Below are 25,001 nucleotides of genomic sequence, written 5' to 3'. Positions count from 1 at the left end.
TTAATATAGCACTTCTATTGAAAACCTTGCATTTTCTGTGGTATCTAAGAAGAGCATGGAATTTGGTATCCTGGGTTTAAATGATCATCCACTATCTTTTTATTTATTTTAATTGTTAAATGAATGGAAAATATTTTAATTGTTAAAATTAATATAATGCAACTTTTGGTGCTGCTCTGAGGTTGGAAAAGAAGCACGACATATATATGTGTATATATTCAGAATAAGTTATATATTTTATATAATATATAGTGATTTGTTGATATAGTATCTACTTTCCCTTTCCTTTTCCATTAAAAAAGAATCTAATAATGGCCCATCCACTTATAAAACAACTCTATGGAAGGCAGCTGCTCATCACTATACCACCAGCTCTTTGTTTTTCAGACATCATAGTTGTTCATGCCTAACTCTCAGATTTCCTAAAAATACTTTTGAAAAAAAATTCTTAGAGAAACAGCTATTCAATAACTTATATCCATTGAAATAAGATGTCATTTTGCAAAAGCAAGGAGTCTCAGTAGCACCAAAGAAATTTTTTTAAAGTTGAATATTTTATGGCTCCCATTAACCCCCAAATCAAAGTCTTTTCTATCCCGAACTATTCAGGATAATTTATATTATTTATTCAGCAGATGCTTTTAATTTCAGAATCAGTTTTCTACTAATTATTTCTTACTGACTATTTTTAGTAGTTTGGGATTATCATCTCCTTCACTGGAAATACTAGGCTATTTAAAGCAAAAAAAAAATTATTGTGTACATACATGTTGAGTAAAATATAGTCCTCCAAATAATACTAGACATTAATATTTACTTCATATTGATATAAACTGATGAATTTATGTAAATTAGAAAATATCATTTATATAACAAGAAGAATATAATCAAACATCTCCTCATGTATTGAGGTTTTATTTATTAGTTACTGTATTTTGCAGGTCCTTCATCATATCACCACCCAAACATGAGGGGTTTGTATTATTGTGCCATCATTTACTGGTTTACTAAACCTCCTTTATCCCCAGTTACTTCATGTGCACAAAGTGTTAATTGTGATAGCCACCTCACAGCCTTATTGTGAGATTCAAAAGGGATCCATGCACAACTTCTTAGAGTTGTAATTTACCACATAATCATAAACGTTAGCTGCTATTATTTAATAGCTTTCAGAATTCTATAGCATAAATATATTTGATGCATAGTTTAGGAGATACAAAGCAAAAATTAGGGGCTATGGAAAAAGAAAAGGCAGTTATTATGAATATAGCAGATCTTGTTGCCAGTTTTATGGGGCTGAAGTTATGCATTCTAATTTTTTTCTACAAGTCTAAATAAAATTGACATTTAGAAAAGTCACAGTGACTTGACTCATTGATTTAGATCAACTCTGAATAAGTTTTTTTATTGGCAGAGACATTTTAGTCATTAGCAAGTTTGACTCTTAAATGGCCCTGTCTCTATGGGTGAAGATTTACTTATATAAGGAACTCATATAGGGATCAAATAGAAGCCATTATGTGCAACAAAGGCAGAAAAATTAATAAATGTAGGTACTGCTGCTTCTGCTAAGTTGCTTCAGTCATGTCTGACTCTGTGCGACCCCATAGACAGCTGCCCACCAGGCTCCCCCGTCCCTGGGATTTTCCAGGCAAGAACACTGGAGTGATTCCTATTATAATTACATAGCCAAAGCTAATTCATGTGTATTTATGTAAAATTATCAGAGATATTATCACATACTGAATGGATGAGCTTGTGATTAGTGACACTTGTGAAATTCAGAACACTAATCATAAGTATTAGCAAGACAGTCATATGGAAATTAGTTAGCCTTTGCACTATAATACATTATGAATTAACACATTATTCTTGCCTTGCAGTCAACTTATTTCCCAAATCTATATAAAATTATTTCATTAAGCAATTTAAGCAATCACAACCCTTAGATAAAGTTTTGGAGATCGTCTGGAAGTAAGCCAATGTCAAGATTACGAGGAAATAGTTTCATTATGCTCTTAATCATTATCTGTGTTTTTTCCTAACTTGAATTTATACAGATTTATATTCACTTTCCTAGGTGGCACTAGTGGTAAAGACCCCGCATGCCTGCTGATGAAATGCATGTTTCATCTAAGAAATGCAGGTTCGATCCCTGGGTGGGGAAGATCCCCTGGAGGAGGGCATGGCAACCCACTCCACTATACTTGCCTGGAAAATCCTGCCGTCCAGGGGGTCACAAAGATTCAGACATGACTGAAGTGACTTAGCATGCACGCATGTTCAGTTTATGTACAAATAGAGAAAAAGACTAAAAAAACTGTGTATCCTGTGATTTATAAGGCTTTTAGTCTGCCCTGGCATGGATACATATCCTTAATTCTTTAAGAGTGGTGAAGAGTGCAAGAGAAATTTTCAAAGTTGTGTTTTAATTACTCTACTTTAGCCCAAAAGGAGTATTTTCTTAATCCAAGTTCTGAAAACTCATAAGTAAATATTATACATCTCTACATTTTTCCTTTTTCTTTTTTTATTGAAGTACAGTTGACATACACTATTATATGTTTCAGCTGTATTACATGGTGGGTCAACATTTATATACATTACAAATTTATCACCACAGTAATTCTAGTAACCATCTGTCATCATACAAAGTTGTGACAATATTATTTATTTTCTATGCTGTACATTATATCCCCATGACTTATAACTTGAAACTTGTACCTTGATCTTAATCCCCTTCATCTATTTTACCCAACCTCACTGTATCTGTGTAACTATGAGTCTGTTTTTGTTTTGCTTTGTTTGTTCTTTTGTTTTTTAGACTTTGCATGTAAAGTGAAATCATGAAGCCTTTGTCTTTTTTGTCTAATATCACCTAGCATAATACCAATCCCATAATACTAGGTCCATCCATCTTGTTACAGTTGGCAAGCTTTCACTCTTATATGGTTGAGTAACATGCCATTATAAATATACCACATCTTCTTTATCAATTCATCTATTGATGGACACTTAGGTTGTTTTATTATAGTATCTTGGCTATTGTGAATAATGCTGTGATAACATAGGGCTGTATATATCTTTTCAGGTTATTGTTTTTGTTTTCTTTGGGAAAATATCCATAGCTGAAATCTCTGGACCATATGATCGTACTATTATTAGTTATTTGAGCACCTCCCTAGTCTTTTCCACAGTGGCTGCACTACTATGTGCTTCTTAGGGTTTGTCACACAGGGAGTGTGGGTCTGACTAGAGCACATCTCCACCTCTCCTATTCATCTCCTATTCATCTCGTTCTTATTCACTATATCCTTCGTTCTGGGGAATGTGTCCTGCTAATCTTCAGGTCACTCTCAAGAGACAGCTGTTCTATGTGGAGTTGTAGTTTTGGTGTGTCCACTGAAGGGGATAAACTCTGTCTTTCTGCTCTGCTATCTTGAGCCAGACTCCATATCTCTTCATTTTAAAGTTCTTTGAAAATGCCTTTAATCATTCTGCAATTAAAATGATAAGGTACTGTACATCTGAGTCTCTTTTTCTGTTTTGCATATAGGGTTATCGTTACCATCTTTCTAAAGAGTGGGATGTTTCAAAAGAACAGCATTGAAACATGTATATTATCTAGGGTGAAACAGATCACCAGCCCAGGTTGGGTACATGAGACAAGTGCTCGGGCCTGGTGCACTGGGAAGACCCAGAGGGATCGGGTGGAGAGGGAGGTGGGAGGGGGGACTGGGATGGGGAATACATGTAAATCCATGGCTAATTCATTTCAATGTATGACAAAAACTACTGTAATGATGTAAAGTAATTAGCCTCCAACTAATAAAAATAAATGGAAAAAAAAATAAAATAAAATGATAAGGTATAATTTCTCTTTCCCCTCTCTTTAGCTTTTTTAAAAAAATTAACAATAGCTATTTCTCACTTGTATAATTTTTGTTTGGCAATAAATTTAAAGACATTTCCAAAGTCAGGAAAAAAATGCGGGGAGTGGGGGATTACAAAGTTATAAAATGCAAGTTGTCTTGTTAAAGCATAAAATGATTGCAGCAAATGCCACTCCAGGGGAATAGTGCCTTGCCACTGATTTTTGCTAATGGAAACACCTGACTGACTCCAAGGAGAATGTTGCTTCATGATTACTAGGGCAATACCATTATTCAAAACCTTAGTATGATTTTAACACTAAGGAAATAGTTTTATGGCCAATGATGCTAAGTTCTCTTGAGCAATGAACAACTCTTACAAGATTCAAGAGTATCAGGTAGAAGAATCTTCAGCCTTAAATTCAGGCAATGAATCTTGATTTTTTTTTTTTTTTTAAGAGCTTAAACAAGCAACTAAACTTCTGAGTACTTTTGGGGTTTTGGAATTCTCTGTTAGTTACTCACCTAGATAACCTAATAATTATGCATTCATGAAACAATTATTTATTGTTTAATTTGTTAATTCATTCAGGAAATATCTGTGTAGTGGCTTCCTTTATATTAATAAATGTATGACAGCCCTATGAAAGTTTTACTACTGACTACAAACTTTAGTTTAGCTGATTGGTCATAACATTTGTTTCAACATATTGCCATATAACTCTGCATTTTCACGCTAGTTGGATTACATACTCTAGGGCTCCTGTATGAAGACATTTTGCCCTTTGCCAAGATTATAAATGTGTATTTCATTAGAATACTGAGAGCCTAACAGGTCATAATTTTTTTTTTCATAGCATATTTTCATGTTACTAATTCTGTGATATTTGTTAGCACTTTAGTAAAAATTGTGTCACAGTTTCTAATGAAAGCATCTTATGTTATCTCTCTGACATACTGATATCCATTAATTTCCCAACATTTTCTCTGATATACAAAGTGTAAAGTGCTGAGCAGAGTGCTGGGTGGGGCATCGTGGTGTATCTGACATTAGCTCTCATTCTTTCATTCATCAAATAAGTACTGAGTACTTGAGTATACTTTATTCTGGCCCTGGATATATAAAGAATAAATAAGTCAAGATCTATATATTTAGAATCATGTACTTTAAAAAGATAAGATGAAATATTAAGGCAACTATGACTAATATGAGAGATAACTTTGAGTTTCTATCAAAAGGGCAGTAACAGAAATTCTTTCAAAATAAAAATCAGTTGCTTCTAAAATTGATATATTTATTTGGCATCCCTCACAGACATTAGTCAAATGTTTCCTACCTAAATAGTTGAATGCTTTTATATTTGAAATAAAGCACAGTATTAATTTGCCTATCTAAATAGGGAGCTATCCTCGAATATGTACTGTTGTGCACTGTTGGTTTTGCTTTTGTTTTTGTTGTTTTTCCTTTTAATTTGGATACAACCTGATAAGTGAGATCTTAGTTTCTAACTAGGGATGGAACCCTTGCCCTTTGAAGTGGTAGTACAAAGTCTTAACCACTAGACCACCAGGTAAGTCCCATATCCTGGAATATCTAATAATGATATATTCTAAACTAAACTACAGATATTAGGTATCACTTTACAAACTCAGGGGTATAGGTGTAATCACTGTCAGTTTAGGACAAATATAGCTTCTTTGCTCATTTGCTACAGTATAACAACCTCAAAATTAATTTAGGTTTCTTTTTATTTTATCAGGGTTAGCACATACTATATAAGGACTGAAATCAAACGGAGATTGTAATAGAGGAGATTTATAATTATTATTATTACTATGTGCTTGGCACTGAAGAAATTTGCAAACTTATCTCCAGTGCACTCCAAGTTTATCTGCAAATTCTAGACTCTTATTTATTTTAAATACTGTATTGAAAAATAATTGCTAACATTTGTTGAAGGTTCACATGAAGAGCTCTCTTCTAGGTTTTTCTGAGGTCTGTCTTATTTAATTCTGAGGATCATCACATGAGGCATTTTTCACAGATGAGAACTCTGAGTCATAAGAAGGTTAAGCAGCCTCTGTGAAACAGAGCCTGGCTAAATTTCACAATCTGAGATATTTCTTCCCTGGTAGATGAGCCACAAGATAAGTACTTGTGGAGGAGCTACAAGTCTAAATTCTTAACCAACAGCAAGCTATTGTGCACGTGAAAATTGATCCAACTACTTTGCAGTCAAATCAGCATATTTCACAGTCACTTCTTTTTTGCTTTCTTTGCAGAATCCACACATGGGTCTGCTTAATGTTAAGCTACGCATGGAAACCTGGTTTAATTGCAACTGAAGTGGCACTTTTTCTCCTGCTCAGTGTTACTGCTGCTGCAGGAAGAAGTAACTTTCTGTGGACTATAATGCACAGTTTTTAATACTGTATTATACTTGTATCCTTCAGAGTTCTTAAGAAACTGACAGTGTTCTGATCTTTGTCTTGGTACTAGGATAGTGTGTGCAGTAGACTCTCACACAACGGAACTAGTAACATAATGAAACTTGAAGTAAAATATGCCCAAACAACCATTCCTCCTTACTTGAGCTGTTAATATATTGTATATTATATCAGTCTAGTGTAAATCAAAAGTGCAACTATCAAGTATGTTATTTTTAGAGCAACTTTAAGATAAAGGTAGCATGTAATCATATTCAATATTTCTTAGGAATTTGATTGGTAGAAAAAACAGCTTCATTTGTAGAAATTATTATGTTTTTATTTATTAGAATTTGATGCCCAGTAATTTCATATTAGTGCTCAATACTGTTCTGAGGTTGGAAAAAGTACCAAATCATTGTTTGGAATCTTAATTGAGGATCTGGATACTAAAAAATTTCAAATGTATGAAAGCACAATGACAGACATTCCTCTAAATCCAATTTTTGTTTTATTTTTTTGAGGAATAAATGGTCAATTTTATTGGGCTCAGGCTAGGAAACTGTGGATCTTGAGGACCTCTGTGAATTTGTCAGTTTTCTTCCTTATATTCTTTTCGGCCTGCTTCCGTAGCCTCATAAGCTGCTTTTTCTGATGATGGATCGTGGCCTTCTCCTTTCTCTTTTCCTCTAGGGTGATTGTTACCACCTGGTACTTCCAACCAACCTCATGGACTGGGCGGCGTAGGTAGGCACACTTCTGTGTAGGCTTTAGACACAAAACCTTGAGGGCAGCAGGAACCACCATTCGCTTTTTCTTGTCATAGGGTGGCGGGATCCCAGCAAACATCTCGAGGTGGTCCAGGGCATCCTGGCCTTGCTTGGTCTTATGGAGCAGCATGTCACCCACGGCTAGGACTCAGAAGTGGTAGGGTCCACGAGAGGGTTGGTGTTCATTATTTGTGGAGGAACGCCAGATACTTCAACTTATTTCTGTAGAAACTGACAACATGTTGATGTCCTCATAGCACACAAACACAGCCTTCTCACTGACCTGGAAGAACCACGATGGCCGCCGGTGGCTCAGGAGATGATCTCAGCCATCTAGCACCAGGACCTGCCCCCCTGCCATCTTTAGCAGTTGCCTAGGCTGAAACCATTTTTTTTTTTTAAGTGATTGAAAATATTCTAAAATTTGGGTATGATAAGTTTAAGAATGTGTTCTGCATGTGACTATCTCCAGCACTATAAATTGAAATTGTGTGGGTCCAAATAAATTAACTAATATTTAAACTTCATGTATTCCTTTCTGTTTGAAAATGCCACACCTAAACTATTATCCAAAGCCAAAAAAGAGAGTAGTCAAATGAACTGAGAGAAATTATCTGTTTATTTAACTGTATACACATACAATTTCATGTGTGGAAAAGCTATTTCTGAAAATGTATAGCCATTTTTATCATTTTTTTCTCATTCTATGGTTACTTATAACTAGCTGAGGCATTCATGAGAATCTCACTTTAGCAATTGTGTTTCTGAGGAAATATATTCACCAGGAAAATTGTTATTTTTAAAAATTTATTCATACAGTAATGCATGCATGCTGAGTCGCTCAGTCGTGTCTGACTCTTAGCAGCCCTGTGGACTGCTGTCCTCCGGGCTTCTCTGTCCGTGGGATCTGCAGGCAGAAATACTGAAGTGGGTTGCTATGCCCACCTCCAGGGGATCTTCCCGACCCAGGGAGTGAACCCATATCTCTTATGTCTCCTGCGTTGGCAGGAGGCTTATTTACCTCTAGCACCACCTGGGAAAGCCCATCCATAGAGTAGATAGAAAGTCAAGTAAGTTGTCAGGTACTGAACAAATTCCCACTCAAACCTGACAGACTCTAACTCCCTGAATTTGGGTAAAGAAGAAAGGGATTGTAAACCTTGAGTAGATACTAAGATCAAACACACAGGAATATGCATTATATGATTGAATTCTAAATACTAGACAGTCCCTGTCTCCTCTTAAAAACCTGACATGCAGAATAATATATTCTATTGTGTCTCTCCTCTTAGATCATTGCAGTCTCAGGTATTTGCCCAGTTTATTAGCATGAAAACTGGGATTCAGTCACTTAATTTATCTTATTGCCTTTTCTGTTTAGTCTTGGCTCTGCATTAGCTCTGGCTACCACTAGTTTATTTAACAGGGGAACATGGACTAATGGTCAGCATAACTGAATGCCTTACAAAGCCAGGAGATAAAAAGGTTTTAATCAATACTGATTATTGATTATTTGCAGTTGTCATTTAGCCAGGGTAATTCATTGGGCTTTCAGTCCCCCTCTTCTAAATATGCATGTGTAAGTATAAGTACACATAGAAACACATACTAGAACTAACATTATCTATGATAAATATACCTTTCCAGTTTTCAAAAAATATTTGTGGGAAGGGAGCATTTAAAAAAAGGATGAGTTAATCATACTTGTTGCTGATCTCTGCAAGCCCCCCATCTGGTTTGATCAGTTTCCTTTTCTTCTCTCTCCTAACATCTCTCTCTTCTTCTATTGACAGTGATCTAAAGTTGTTAATGTATATTTGTTAAAATTGTGTGAATATATTTTAAATTTACATTAACAACATTTAAAAGAACATTTTTTGCTGATTAATATGGTTTTAAGATCTATTCTTGATGCTGATTTGTCAACCTCTAGTACACTTCTACCTGCAACATTTTTGTTTAAGAAGAGCTGCTCAGTTCAGTTCAGTCGCTCAGTCGTATTTGACTGTTTGCGACCCCATGAACTGCAACATGCCAGGCCTCCCTGTCCATCACCAACTCCCGGAGTTTCACAAACTCATGTCCAATGTGTCCGTATGCCATCCAACCATTTCATCCTCTGTCATCCCCTTCTCCTCCTGCCCTCAATCTTTCGCAGCATCACTGTCTTTTCAATGAGTCAGCTATTTGCATCAGGTGGCCAAAGTATTGGAGTTTCAGCTTCAACATCAGTCCTTCCAATGAATACCCAGGACTGATCTCCTTTAGGATGGACTGGTTGGTTCTCCTTGCAGTTCGAGAGACTCTCAAGAGTCTTCTCCAACACCACAGTACAAAAGCATCAGTTCTTCGGTGCTCAGCTTTCTTTATAGTCCAACTCTCAGATCTATCTATGACCACTGGAAAAATGACAGCCTTGACTAGACAGACCTTTGTTGGCAAAGTGATATCTCTTCTTTTTAATATGCTGTCTAGGTTGGTCAAAACTTTCCTTCCAAGGAGTAAGCATCTTTTAATTTCATGGCTGCAATCACCACCTGCAGTGATTTTGGAGCCCAGAAAAATAGTCAGCCACTGTTTCCACCGTTTCCCCATCTATTTGCCATGAAGTGATGGGACCAGATGCCATGATCTGAGTTTTCTGAATGTTGAGGTTTAAGCCAACATTTTCACTCTTCTCTTTCACTTTCATCAAGAGGCTCTTTAGCTCTTCTTGGCTTTCTGCCATAAGGGTGGTATCATCTGCATATCTGAGGTTATTGATCTTTCTCCCGGCAATCTTGATTCTAGCTTGTGCTTCCTCCAGACCAGCGTTTCTCATGATGTACTCTGCATATAAGTCAAATAAGCAGGGTGACAATATACAGTCTTGACATACTCCTTTTCCTATTTGGAACCAGTCTGTTGTTCCATGTCCAGTGCTAACTGTTGCTTCCTGACCTGCATACCGATTTCTCAAGAGACAGGACAGGTGGTCTGGTATTCCCATCTCTTTCAGAATTTGCCACAGTTTATTGTGATCCACACAGTCAAAGGCTTTGGCATAGTCAATAAAGCAGAAATAGATGTTTTTCTGGAACTCTCTTGCTTTCCCATGATCCAGGGGATGTCATCAATTTGATCTCTGGTTCCTCTGCCTTTTCTAAAACCATCTTGAACATCTGGAATTTCACGGTTCACGTATTGCTGAAGCCTGGCTTGGAGAATTTTAAGCATCATTTTAATAGCATGTGAGTGAGTGCAATTGTGTGGTAGTTTGAGTATTCTTTGGCATTGCCTTTCTTTGGGATTGGAATGAAAACTGGCCTTTTCCAGTCCTGTGGCCACTGTTGAGTTTTCCAAATTTCCTGACATATTGAGTGCAGCACTTTCACAGTGTCATATTTCAGGATTTGAAATAGCTCAAGTGGAATTCCATCACCTCCACTAGCTTTGTTCATAGTGATGCTTTCTAAGGCCCACTTGACATCACATTCCAGGATGTCTGGCTCTAGGTGAGTAATCACACCATTGTGATTATCTGGGTCATGAAGATCTTTTTTGTATAGTTCTTCTGTGTGTTCTTGCCACCTCTTCTTAATATCTTCTGCTTCTGTTAGGTCCCTACCATTTCTGTCCTTTATTGAGCCCATCTTTGCATGAAAATGTTCCCTTGGTATCTCTAATTTTCTTGAAGACATCTCTAGTCTTTCCCATTCTGTTGTTTTCCTCTATTTCTTTGCATTGATTGCTGAGGAAGGCTTTCTTATCTCTCCTTGCTGTTCTTTGGAATTCTGCATTCAAATGGGAATATCTTTCCTTTTCTCCTTTGCTTTTCGCTTCTGTTCTTTTCACAGCTATTTGTAAGGTCTCTTCAGACAGCCATTTTTCTTTTTTGCATTTCTTTTTCTTAGGAATGGTCTTGATTCCTGTCTCCTGTACAGTGTCATGAACCTCCGTCCATAGTTCATCAGGCACTCTGTCTATCAGATCTAGTCCATTAAATCTATTTCTCACTTTCACTGTATAGTCATAAGGCTCAAGTGGTTTTTAACTCTATTACACCTGTTTTAACATCTATGTGCTAAATATCCAACTTTGGATAAATTCTTATTTTAAGTTTTGGGGTACTGGAAACTTTTAAGCCTTTGTAATATTTTCATTCCCAGATCGCTCAGTAGAAAAGAATCCACCTGCAATGCAAGATACATGGGTTCAGTCCCTGAGTCAGGAAAATCCCCTGGAGAAGGAAATGGCAACCCACTCCAGTATTCTTGCCTGGGAATCTCATGGATGGAGGAGCCTGAAGGCTACAGTCCATGGGGTGGCAAAAGTGTTGGACACAACTTAGTGACTAAACAACAACAATATTTTGATTCAGTCAAGATTGAGAACTACCAATAGACCAAAATTATACATAAATCCTTGTATCTTAATCCATACTTTTTTTTATGTTACAGTGCCTCAACAATCCAATTGGACCAGCTTTCTTTAATATTATTAGCATCCACCAAATGCTAATTATTTTCTAAGCATTAGACTTAGCCATACTTTCTATCCAATCTTATATTAGTTACTCTTTCTTCTCACCTTGAAGCTTTACGTAGGTTGCTTCCTTCTTCCTCTTACCTACTCAGTGCCTGAGACATAGACTTGGATGCAAGCGTTTTTTTCCCCCCAATATTATTTCAGAAAGAAGAATGAGGGAATAGAGAGATAGAAACTGATCAACTGAAGGAAAAAAAGTCATTAAAGAACACATCCTTGAACAGTTTATCATCATGAAAAATGGGACATCCTATTAATTGACCCTGTATGAAACCATGTAGAATGTCCCACAGAAATGCTTCTTTAGATGATCAGAATATGAGGCAATTATCCAATAACTCCTGTAGCTTACTGGTTATGGGTTACCTTTAGAGATGTTGGGTAAGTTTCCCTTTTCACAAACTGTCAGGCTGTGCCTGTGCCATTAGACAAGCAGTTGTCTAACATTGAAGAAAACATAAAAGTCTCCATTGAGTCTTTTGAGATGAGATACTGGGAGTTTTAAAATGCTGCCCGTCTACAGCTGTGGTGGAGCTAGATAAGGTAAGGAATGTGTTGTGAAACTCAAGAAGTATCTGCCTTCAACAGGTTTCTCCTCTTCCTATCCTACTCTTTGCTTTTTGTTTTCTTCCCGCCTGAACATAAAAAATATGATCCAGGTACATGTATAGATCAAATAATGGGCAAGATCCAATTACCTACCACTAATGGGTTCATGATATAATAGGAAAGGCAGAGCAAACCATTTTAATCTGAATTGGTAGTCAAGAATATATGCAATAGGATGACTGAAAACATTGTACCTATGTCACCTTGGGAGAATCACAGTGCCTTGAAAGGACTTATCTCTGAGATGTAGCTTCAGTAGTGCTTATAAGAAAACCTATGTCAAAAAAACAAGTTGTTTCATCATGCCTGCATGCATTCTTTTCTTTTTATATGCCTGAAAAAAATTATACCATTCTTGACCTTATTGCTTATATGCTTCTGCATTGTCATTCTATAAAATCTACCTTTTTTAAATTTAAGTAATTATTTGATTAAAGTTTGGCTCCCATAATAGACTAGGACCACTAGAAAAGAGATTGTATCTGTTTTCACTTACCATTCTTGAATTTCAAGCCCTGATATAGTGCCTGACACAGATACATAAACAAAGAAGGCAAAGGTAAAATGAAAGAACCAAGAATTATGTGCCTCAGTCTTCCTTTTTTACTGTAAACTTGCTGTATGATCTTGGGAAGGTCACTTGATATTATAGGTCTCAGTGTTCACGTTTGGTCACTAGACTTACGGATCTAAAATGGGTCCTCTAAATCAGTCTATGACTCAGATAATGTGAAGGCAAATTCGGCATTTCAATAAATTGATGATAGCCATTCTTTACTGATGCATCTGTCTTAGAGAAGAAGGACCATCTTATGTTTACATGACCATAGTAAATATAGTAAACATGTGACCATAACTCACCTCTACATAATTTCAGATCTCTTTCACTCCTACCCTCCACACTCACTATACTTCTTTACAGTGAGTCCTCTACATACAAAGCTTCAAGTTGTGAACTTTCAAAGATGCATACTTGGATTCCATCAGCATTAGGTTCCCTCTGTCTCTTATTGCTAACAGTCCTTAGCTCTGCCATGTCCTACCTCCTCTCTCTCCTCCAGGCAGTAACTCTTTTTGCCTGTTCACTTGCTGCCAGCGCCTGTATGCCAGCTGGTGTACTGTGCTACTGTACTTTTCAAGGTATTGTACTGTAAGATTAAAAATATTCTCTTTATTTTTGTGTTTGTTTATGTATTATTTGTGTGGAAATTATTTTCAACCTATTATTTACTACTTTAAATAGTACAGTATAGTACTGTATAGCCAATTGTGTTAGCTGGGTACCTGGGCTAACTCTGTTAGACTTACGAACAAATTATACTTACAAATGTGCTCTTAGAATGGAACTGATTTGTATGTGGGGGACTTAATGTATATATGTGTGCTCATTGGCTTCAGTCATGTCCAACTCTTTGTGACCCAATGGCCTTTAGCCTGCCAGGCTCCTCTGTCCATGAGATTCTCCAGGCAAGACTAATGAAGGGTTGCCATGCCCTTCTCCAGAGGATCTTCCCGACCCAGGGATCGAACATGTGTCTCCTGCAACTTCTACACTGCTGGCAGATCGTTTAGCACTGAGAAGCTTTTTTTTTTTTTTTTTAAATTTTGAAGGTCAGAACAACATGAATATGAGCACACTTCCATTTTTAAAAAAAGTTATCAGTCTTAGAGTCCCAAGCCTCCACCAAGTGGACACCTAATCGGAATATATTTAGAGCCAGTGTATCTTTTATATTTTAAAAAACTACATTAAAAGGGAAAAAAAAAGGTGTGGATTGCCATGTTAGATATAATCAGTAATGCCAGAGTTGAGATATAGTGTCTGCTCAACTCTTCTTTGTTTGGCAAAGCCATGGAGCCCCAGATCCATGTCAGCATCCTCTAGGAAAGTTAGAGAAAACACAGACTCTGATAAATTCACTGCCAAACATAGACTATCAATGGGATGCTTTTAAAAGCTAAATCTTCAGCAGTAGAAAGTGAGAAGATACTGATCAGAAGAGAATTCCTTCATGAATTCAGGCCTCTGGCTCCGCTGCTGTATATCCATTCACATAGAAAAAGAGGCCACGCATCCGTAGTGAATGTGTATTAGCATATAGAGAAGGAAGGACATATCCATACAGGGTATGAATTCACAACTAAAGAAGAAAGAACACTGACAAAAAACATCTAGTGAGCTAAATATATGGCTTCAAACTTTCTGAGTTGTCAGCAGAATACACTGTCCCGTAGTGAAAATTATGTCAGCCTTTCCCCCTAGAAATCACTCCATAAAAATTTAACTCTGTACCATTTCAAATTCATCTGAGGAAAAGAGAGATAAAGTACCCTTAAAGAGATTTATGTATTCCAATAAAGCTGCAAGATTTTGTTTTAATAGGAATAATGCAAGAACCAACAAATTAAATGCTCTTGAGGAATGATTATGACTATAGGAGTTATTTTGTTTTTATCAGGATTGAATAGCTGTAACTTGTCTCTTACAGTTGTACAGATTGCTGTGGTATTGATAAGTGGCTTATGAGAAATGGTGTTGAATTGTGAGGAAAGTTTAATTTACTTTTAATTTGATTTCATAAACCTGACTTTACATCTTGAGTTGTAGTTATTTATTATTTACCAGCCATGATACAAAGTAACCTGCCACCAGGGACAGGGACATCAATAATGCCCCTTACGAAGATCACAGTCATTGGAAGGGATGGCATACATTCCACTTGGATGTCAGTGATGAGTAAATTTGAAAACTGCCTCTGACCTCTCAGGGAGTTTCAGCTTTTACACGCTTATGCTTCCTGAGGGTCCTTCTCTGCACTTGGCATTCACTAAAGTGCCACAGAGACAGAATGGACTGATCAAGTGATCTGGAGGCCAGTCAAGATAAATTAGATGCTTAATTTATATACCAGGCATTGCAGACAGACTAATTACAAAGAGACAGTTTGATAAAGTAATGTAAGACTCTGCACATATTAGGCAGAGCTTGCTTCCATGAAATTATTGCTGATATATTTGCTCTGCGCTTTGAGATTTTGCATGCACAATTGTGCAGTGAGCACTATGAAACACATTCTATAAAGATATTAAAACTGTGCTATCTGCCAAACTTTTCTAATTTTATGCTGCCCACAAGAGAGGATTTTCCTTTGCTTTTAACTTTGTTTTAATATTCACTGAGATGGATGTGAAATAGTTAAACAAGATGTCTAAAGATATATTAGCTGAGAAAGATGATGAAAATAAAATCATAATAAGATAAAATGAATCACTAAAAAATGGGGAAATAGGCCTCTTGAAAAATAATCCTAGAATTAAAGTTCTTGTCTCATGTCTTAAAAATTTAGAGACTATACTAGATTTTGGGCTCAGCACAAGGCTCACTGGTAAGGAATCGCCAGCCAGGGCATAAACACACATCCCTGGGTCGCAAAGATCTCCTAGGTAAGGAAATGGCAACCCACTCCAGTATTCTTGCGTGGGAAATTCCATGAAAAAGGAGCCTGGCGGGCTGCAGTCCATGGCTTTGCAAAGAGTCAGATATGACTTAGGGTCTAAACAACAGCACTAGTGTTTAGAGAAACAGAGTTCAAAATGAGAGGTAAAAGCACAGTTATAGAGAAAGAAGTTTTGGGAGGCTGCTGGTGTTATATTGCAAAAACACAGGAATAATGAAGACTGTATTACAGACCTTTCTGTTTGTGTACAGTGGCTAATAGGGGCAAGCAAAAGTCCATGTTCTTGGAAAAACATTAAGCATTGTAATTGAATGTAAGCTTAACTTAGTTGCCTAAGGAGAAATGAGGAATTGAGGTCACTTAAATTAAATACTGGTCATAGCAAACACCTTCTTCCAACAACACAAGAGAAGACTCTACACATGGACATCACCAGATGGTCAACACCAAATCAGACTGATTATATTCCTTGCAGCCAGAGATGGAGAAGCTCTATACAGTCAGCAAAAACAAGACCAGGAGATGACTGTGACTCAGATCATGAACTCCTTATTGCCAAATTCAGACTGAAATTGAAAAAAGTAGGGAAAACCACTAGACCATTCAGGTATGACCTAAATCAGATCCCTTACTATTATACAGTAGAAGTGAGAAATAGATTTAAGGGATTAGATCTGATAGACAGAGTGCCTGATGAACAATGGACAGAGGTTCATAACATTGTACAGGAGACAAGGTTCAAGACCATCCCCAAGAAAAAGAAATGCAAAAAAGCAAACTGGCTGTCTGAGGAGGCCTTACAAACAGCTGTGAAAAGAATAGAAGCAAAAGGCAAAGGAGAAAAGGAAAGATATTCCCATTTGGATGCAGAGTTCCAAAGAATAGCAAGAAGAGATAAGAAAGCCTTCTGCAGTGATCAGTGCAAAGAAATAGAGGAAAACAATAGAATGGGAGGGATTTTCCAGGCAAGAATGCTGGAGTGGGTTGCCATGTCCTTCTCCAGAGGATCTTCCCAATCCAGGGATCGAACTCAGGTTTCCTGCACTGCAGGCATATGCTTTACCATCTGAGCCACCAGGGAAGCCCATAGAGCTCTCTTCAAGAAAATTAGAGATACCAAGGGAACATTTCACACAAAGATGGGCTCAATAAAGGACCGAAAAGACACGGACCTAACAGAAGCAGAAGATATTAAGAAGAGGTGGCAAGAATACACAGAAGAACTGTGAAAAAAGGATCTTCATGACCCAGATAATCACAATGGTATGATCACTCACCTAGAGCCAGACGTCCTGGAATGTGATGTCAAGTGGGCCTTAGGAAGCATCACTATGAACAAAGCTAGTGGAGGTGATGGAATTCCAGTTGAGCTATTTCAAATCCCAAAAGATGATGCTGTGAAAGTGCTGCATTCAGTATGCCAGCAAGTTTGGAAAACTCAGCAGTGGTCACAGGACTGGAAAAGATCAGATTTCATTCCAATCCCAAAGAAAGGCAATGTCAAAGAATACTCAAGCTACCACACAATTGCACTCATCTCACACACTAGTAAGTTAATGCTTGAAATTCTCCAAGCCAGTCTTCAGCAATATGTGAACTGTGAAATTCCAGATGTTCAAGTGGTTTTAGAAAAGGCAGAGGAACCAGAGATCAAATTGACAACATCCCCTAGATCATCAAAAAAGCAAGAGAGTTCCAGAAAAACATCTATTTCTGCTTTATTGACTATGTCAAAGCCTTTGACTGTGTGGATCACAATAAACTGGAAAGTTTTGAAAGAGATGGGAATACCAGACCACCTGTCCTGCCTCTTGAGAAATTGGTATGCAGGTCAGGAAGCAACAGTTAGCACTGGACATGGAACAACAGACTTGTTCCAAATAGGAAAAGGAGTACATCAAGGTTATATATTGTCACCCTGATTATTTAACTTCTATGCAGAGTATATCATGAGAAACACTGCGCTGGAGGAAGCACAAACTGGGGTCAAGATTGCCGGGAGAAAGATCAATAACCTCAGATATGCAGATGACACCACCCTTATGGCAGAAAGCCAAGAAGAACTAAAGAGCCTCTTGATGAAAGTGAAAGAAGAGAGTGAAAAAGTTGCCTTAAAGCTCAACATTCAGAAACTTAAGATCATGGTATCTGGTCTCATTTCTTCATGGCAAATAGATGGGGAAACAGTGGAAATAGTGTCAGACTTTATTTATTTATTTTTTTGCTCCAAAATCACTGCAGATGGTGACTGAAGCCATGAAATTAAAAGATGCTTACTCCTTGGAAGAAATGTTATGACCAACCTAGACAGCATCTTAAAAAGCAGAGGCTTTACTTTGCCAACAAAGGTCCATCTAGTCAAAGCTATGGTTTTTCCAGTAGTCTTGTATTGATGTGACAGTTGGACTATAAAGAATGCTGTATGACAAAACCCACTGCAATATTGTGAAGTAATTAGCTTCCAAGTAATAAAAATAAATGGAAAAAAAAAAAAGAATGCTGAGCACTGAAGCACTGATGCTTTTGAACTGTGGTGTTGGAGAAGACTCTCGAGAGTCCCTTGGACTACAAGGAGAATCAACCAGTCTATCCTAAAGGAAATCAGTCCTGAGTATTCATGGGAAAGACTAATGTTGAAGCTGAAACTCCAATACTGTGGCCACCTGATGTGAAAAGCTGACTCATTTGAAAAGACTCTGTTGCTGGGGAAGATGGAAGGTGGGAGGAGAAGGGGACGACAGAGGATGAGATGGTTGGATGGCATACTGACACAATGGACATGAGTTTGAGTAAATTCCAGGAGGTGATGGACAGTGAGGCCTAGCATGCTGCAGTTCATGGGGTCCCAAAGAGTCAGACACGACTGAGTCGACTCAGCTGAACTGAACTGAACTTAAATATTGACTTAAAAAAATGCCCCTCTAAAATCAAGGGTGTGAGACATGATATACTTGGGGGAGAGGAGCGTATCAGGTTATTAAAGAGAAGTTCAAAGGTCTACACAGAGACACAACAGAAAGAGTTTTTGTAATTAAGGTGGTTACATAATGTTTTTGAAAATTCCCTGATATGGGACAGGGATGTTACCATCAGAATCACAGTGGGTACTAGTGTTAACTTCGTGCAATGAAAGAAATCTCTTGATTTATCTCTAGAGAAGAATATTTAAAATGAACCAACAAAACATGTCCAAAATATCATTGTAGTCAATGCACTAGGGACAGAATTTCTCAATTAGATACCCACTGCCTATAGCCAATAGGAAAATAAACCTAAATGAGGTTACTTAGATTGTCCCATAGGTTTTACTGAGCATGTTGTTGCTACTTCCAGGTGAACGGTACCTGACATCTAGTATCTAAGTCATTGTATACATTTATTCATTAGGTTTTAAAAGATACTTTCATTCCTGCCTGAACCTCTTTGAGTAAGAACCTTATTCTTTTCTAACTTTGAGTTGAAGGCTGCCTTGAAGCTCCATAGAAGTTTTGAAGTTAAACATCTCAAAGCAGTTTTCTTTAGAATTTCAGAGGATAATTCAAATTAGCAATGTCCAATTTCTCAGGGTGGAGAATGCATTAAATTCCTGAACATTCAAATTAAGCTCTGAAAACTTCCTGTTCACGCCTTGATTTGCTTTTATAAGATTCTGGAGTATCTGATATCTCCTCCTCACCATGTAAACTGATCAGGAAAATAATTATGTCCACAGACAAGTTATTTTATGTCCCTGGACTCTGTGACACTTGCCATATCAATGAAGTTTCCTTGACAATGTGTCATGTGTTGAAGTCTCTCCTCCCTCTATAAACCTGCTTTAGAAACAATACAGAATCCTATATTTAAATTCCTTTCTGGGTCAGAGGCCACTGATTACAAGTACATGCTGGGAGGCATAGAGCCTTCTCAATAAAAATAAAAGGTCTGTAGGGTTCAGAGTCAGACTTTCCTGGTTCGAATCCCAGTACTGTATTTTGAACAATATAATCTTAGACATATTATTTTTTAATGTCAGATTTTCATTTTGTTAAATTATTTCCTTTTTTGGTAAAATGGCAGTGATAATTCTTACATCATTGGACTATAAGGGAAACTAAATGACATAGTGTATGGAAATTATTTAAGAATATACTTGATGCATAATTAGAATTCAGCCAGTTTACAGATTCTATATACTTCTCACCAAAACTATTTTTTTTTCCAGGAGCATTTATGGTTTATACTTAAAGTAAAATAGAAAGTGGGTTCTCTACAATCTCAAATGCACAATGTTCTTGTTTACACAAGAGTTTTCCATTTCTGTTTATCAGAACAGCTAGCGATGGTATTCCTGAGCTTTTTTACCTTGCATTTGACACAATCTTTAACTTAGTAATATCATCTTTGTCTTTATGTCCAAGACATTCTCTCCATCCATGTAAAACTCAGATAGGACACCTAAACTTCCCTTCCCTTCCTTCTTTATCTATGTAAACAAGGTGGTAGCAAGATTTGTCCCCCAGTACTACTATTCTATGACTTTTAGTTACTAAACTTAAAAATACCTTAGTTTTTCAAATAAAAATTAACTTTAATATGCTGTTTTATTTACTGAAGTATCTTTATCCTTAATGTGTTTCCAAGTTGAATCTCTAGCCTAATGACATAGAAATGACTAATTCCTCTAGAATAAGAAAGCAATCAGTAGATTAAATACTCCTCTGCCTGTATTCCAAACTCAAAATTGCTTGTTGGATGTAAGAATTGAATGATGGTATGATTACAATCTACAGTACATTTATTCATTCATTCAAAACTTATATGAGTGCCTATTATGTGCCAGATACTATGGTAATGCTAATAAATATGCATATATAATATATATGTACACACATATATATACTTGAGATTATCTCATTTAATATTTATAATAATTTAATGGGGAAGGGGAGTGATCCCCAATTTTAAGATAAACAAGCTGATTATAGGAGAGGTCAAGTAATTTTCCTAGCATTCTGTAATTAAGTAATGGACAGAAATTGGATGTAATCTGTTAACACTTTATGTTGTTTCTGATTAAACTACACTTATTTTAGGATTTTTGTTTGTTTATGTGTTTGTCAAATAAACTACATAGTCAGAAAAACCTAGCTCAGTACATGTGTATTTCCACAAGTAAACTTTAAGATAAATAATCTGCTATTTTCTGTGTTAGCCTTAGAACACTGTACTTCTAGCTGGTGAGCTAATGCATAGTAGTCCGTGTGGTGTGCAGAGTTGGAGGTCCTGGGGAAATACTTGGTTTCTTTTTAGCTAGTATGTAATGATTTTAGGTTGTCTGACTAATGAAGCATAGAATGCACTATTTCCCTCTAAATGGTGCTATTTCAACACTCAGCCTGGAACTTTATCAGAAATGCATATTTAGACACAGAGCGGTCTACGCATCTGCTCAGTTGCATAGCCTCTGTGAATGTTTTTTCATTCTTTCTTTTGGCAAACCTGAAGATTTGAGAACCAAAAAAAATGGTCAAGATCACATATTAATAAATGATGGATTGGGACTCAAATTTATTTCTTCTTGCTTTCTTAATCATCACTCCTCTCCCATATAGTGATGTCATTGATTATCATCTCATTACAGAGAAGAGGGAACTTTCCTCATCTCTGATGCCTCAGTGCCAGGTATACAGTCAGTGCCTAATAAATAGGTGTTGACTTATCTGTACAGATGGACTTTTCTTTCTAGCCTTATATACTGGTATGCTCCTATATTTCCTGGGGCCGAAGCTTTTGAACTGGATGAGTTTGTGACGGTTGTCTTGTCATGCTACACTGGATGGACTTTAAAAGCCTGTTTATAGCAGACTAATCCAGTGAGTGATCGTTCTATGCATAAAACTGTCTCACTGAACTGACAGCATCTGATGTAGCGTATTCCATTTTCTGGTGTGCCTGTACCCACACACACACACACATACATGCCTAAAGGGTGTTGTTTTTAATATTATGAATTGAAATCTGTCGCTTAAAATTTATCTTCTTTTTCCTAAATCTTATGTTGGAAGAAACATGCAGTTTAATCATTACAATATATTTCTCTCCTATATTGAAGTATTTTCAAGTTGTAATCATTTAAATACAGGGCCATAGAGGCACTTTTGTTTTTTCCTAAAAATATCTTCCTTTTACCCTCATGAACACAAGTAACATCAAGACCAAGGACTAATCTACTGTACACTATCTTCCATGAAATTTAAATTTAAATGGAAAAAAAAGATGATTAAAGACATGATGAATAATGAAATAATGAATTATTTGGTATGTTTATACAATTGCTAATAAAAATTGGTAAATGTTTAAAGGTCTAATTACCTAGGATTTTTCTCAGCCAAAGAATATTACAATGGATTTTCTATACTTAACAAATTTATTACAATACTATTCATTATACAGTCCATGGAATTCTCCAGGCCAGGATACTGGACTGGGTAGCCTTTCCCTTCTCCAGGGGATCTTCCCAACCCAGAAATTGAACCAACTTCTTCCTCATTGCAGGACGATTCTTTACCAGCTGAGCCCTAAGGGGAGCCCAAGAATACTGGAGTGGGGAGCCCATCCCTCTCCAGCGGAACTTGCTGGTTTTAGCAGACATTTGGTCCTGTCCAAAAAGATCCATGGAGACATATGGTCCACACCAAAAGGTCCTTGATTGTCCTATCCAAAACTACTTGGCATGGACTAAATGTGCTCATGTACTTTATGGATAGGGCCCAATTTCAACTGCCTTTTTGATGTGAACTGAACTTTTTATTAATCAGGTGGCTCATGGACCAAATGTCTTATGCATATTTTGGGCACGACCAAATGTCCTTCAAAGTAAAGCCATACCAAACTTATTGGTCATCCCTTGAATGAAGCAGGCCAAGTATACCTTATTTAGTTTTGACTTTTCTTTTTTTTTTTTTTTTACTTAGAGTCACTATTAACTAAAAATTTCATGCATCAGCTCTTATACCTACCAGTTTATTTTCTAATTTACTAGTTGGTATGGATTTGTTGAGAACATTTTATCACTTTTGAGATCTTTGAGCATATGCTCTGTAAAATTGTAATATTATTACCTCTCTGATTAATTCTGTGTTATTTTCACACAGAATATTTTCTCTAGTCTAAATGAAAGTATATTATGAATTAAAATTATTAACTGTTACTATTAGGATTAATCATTTTCATCATAGCTTAAGTAATGGATGAGTCTGATTCTCTATTGGAAACAGATTGAAGAAGAGGTTTTATAAATTACTTTTTTTTTTTTTAGTACATTTCATTTGTAAGATTGGTAGTATTGTTTCTACTTTCAAATAAGTGAATGCAGAGAGGACAGAAGATTTTATTAAGGCTATATAGATTGTATATAAATGACACTGCCAGAATTTGAATTTGAACTTAACTGTCTTCAAATCCATCCTATCAATCATTACCCTGTACTTCCTCTCTCAGTCTCTTTGGAAGTGAGGCCAAGAGTCTCCCATTGCCCTCCACAGGCTCATCATCTCTTAGGTGGGCTCCTCACATCTTATTTCTTTCTTCTTCCACAGCCTGTTCCCAAGCAAACAGGGAAGCATGCTCCCCATGCTCCATCTGGAGACTCAAACTCACTCTACGGTTTCGTTCTGTCTCTCTCACTCATTTGTATATTATCTGTCCCAAGTTTACCACTATGGCTCATATACATTAGCTGTTGAGAAACATACAGTTAGGATAAACATATTCTTCAGATATATTTTTATTATCTTTTGTCCTTAAAATTATCTATTTTAAATAAATTCTGTAGACATTTTAAAATTACCTGAAACCTGTGAGAACAGCTCCTCAGTTCTGAACGACTGAAAGAAAACAAAACAAAACACCCTATCTCTCTCTCTGTTTCTTTATTTCTATCTCTGCATGCCCGTATATCTATATTTTGCCATCAAACTCATAGAGTTCAAAAGCAGCACTGGCTCCCAGTAAATGTTCCCATAGCAATGTTAGAAAAGTTTCATTGCTGCTGGCTCAGTGCTTATTTGAATGGGTCAGCAGGACCATTTCCTCCTGTGTTACAGGCTTCAGTGCACAGCATAGAACAACTAAGGCTGCATGGGCACTTATCGGAGTGCCTCTCCACAGAGGTTACCTAAGGAAGCAAGAAATTGGGAACCAGATATATGTCCCTTTTATAGCTTCAAAGGAAGACCTTTATGCTTATTGGAAAAATTTTTTTTTAATTGTCGAGGACAAGAATGTGGCAGAATCAAATTACAAAAGGAAAATTAAATGCTGTCATCAATCAGGACTTTCTGCAGTGGCACCACATCAGAACACTGTCAGTGGCAGTTCTGTGCCAGGGGAAGAATTACCAGAACACATCACTAAATGTTCCCTGGAAAACCACAGAACTTGTTAAGGCAGTCAGGCAGACAGACCTGGATGTATATCTGGGTTTTGCCTTTTAGTGCTCTTTTAGGTTGGGCTCTACTGAAAGCAGACACTGAGATAGGATTTGAGAAAAGGAGATTCCAGGAAGTACCAGTAGGGGAGTGAGCAAGAGAGACTGGGAAGCATAAGGATTCAACTAAGTATGCATTATACAACAGGTTAGAGTTATGTGCAAATGGGACTCATTTCATTTTCATGGGAAACCAAGAAACGGTGAGGATCATGCTTTACTCTTCTCCACCAGAAGGGCAAAAAAGCTAGATTTATGCTTCCAACTTCCATCTGTTATTGTCTGAGTCATATTCCTGAGACTGTTAATTCCCTGGCACTTCTTGTCTAACCAATGAACAGATGAGAAAAAGCTCAAAGGTGGGGAGTTGCATTGGGACCCCATAAGCATCTACTGGAACCATGTCATGTAAATATGGGTGAGGTTCCTACAGTGCCTGGTCTACTAGGTTGGTGACATAACTTCTCTCACTTTCATCTGTAAAAAAAAGGGGGGCACAAGTAGTCAGAATTTCACAGTATTTTCAAAGGTGAGTTGGCATTGCATGAGTAAGATGCTTAAAACAGTATCTAACGTAAAAGGGCGCAAACAGTAAAACATGCCTATGTTTCACTTTTAAAAGATAGTTGACAAAAGATATGTTTAAATCTATTTAGGAAACTTTAAAAAAGTTTAAAGGCAGTCAGTTCCCTGCACCACATGATTAAAGTTTGTGCAAAATAATATTTGAAGTGCTTTTATCTAGGGAAAGAAGTGCTTTATTTGCAGGTGGGTTTAGGTGTAGGGGTGAATTATGAGTCCACTTACTAAGTAGTAAATGTGTATTAACTCTTGGGAAAGAAAAGGTCAAGTAGAAGGAGGGAGGATG

General features: G+C 36.9%; 1 pseudogene; it reads right to left on the bottom strand.

The window, feature by feature from the left end:
* Positions 1-6,848: 6,848 nt before the first annotated feature.
* Positions 6,849-25,001, bottom strand: part of LOC110124098 (large ribosomal subunit protein uL13-like) — a 44,093-nt pseudogene continuing 25,940 nt past the window's right edge.

Source organism: Odocoileus virginianus, chromosome 20 (genome assembly GCF_023699985.2).
Source record: "Odocoileus virginianus isolate 20LAN1187 ecotype Illinois chromosome 20, Ovbor_1.2, whole genome shotgun sequence".
NCBI classification, from domain to species: domain Eukaryota; kingdom Metazoa; phylum Chordata; class Mammalia; order Artiodactyla; family Cervidae; genus Odocoileus; species Odocoileus virginianus.
Note: the sequence above shows the minus strand (reverse complement) of the source record. Positions and strands in the feature narration are given on the sequence as shown.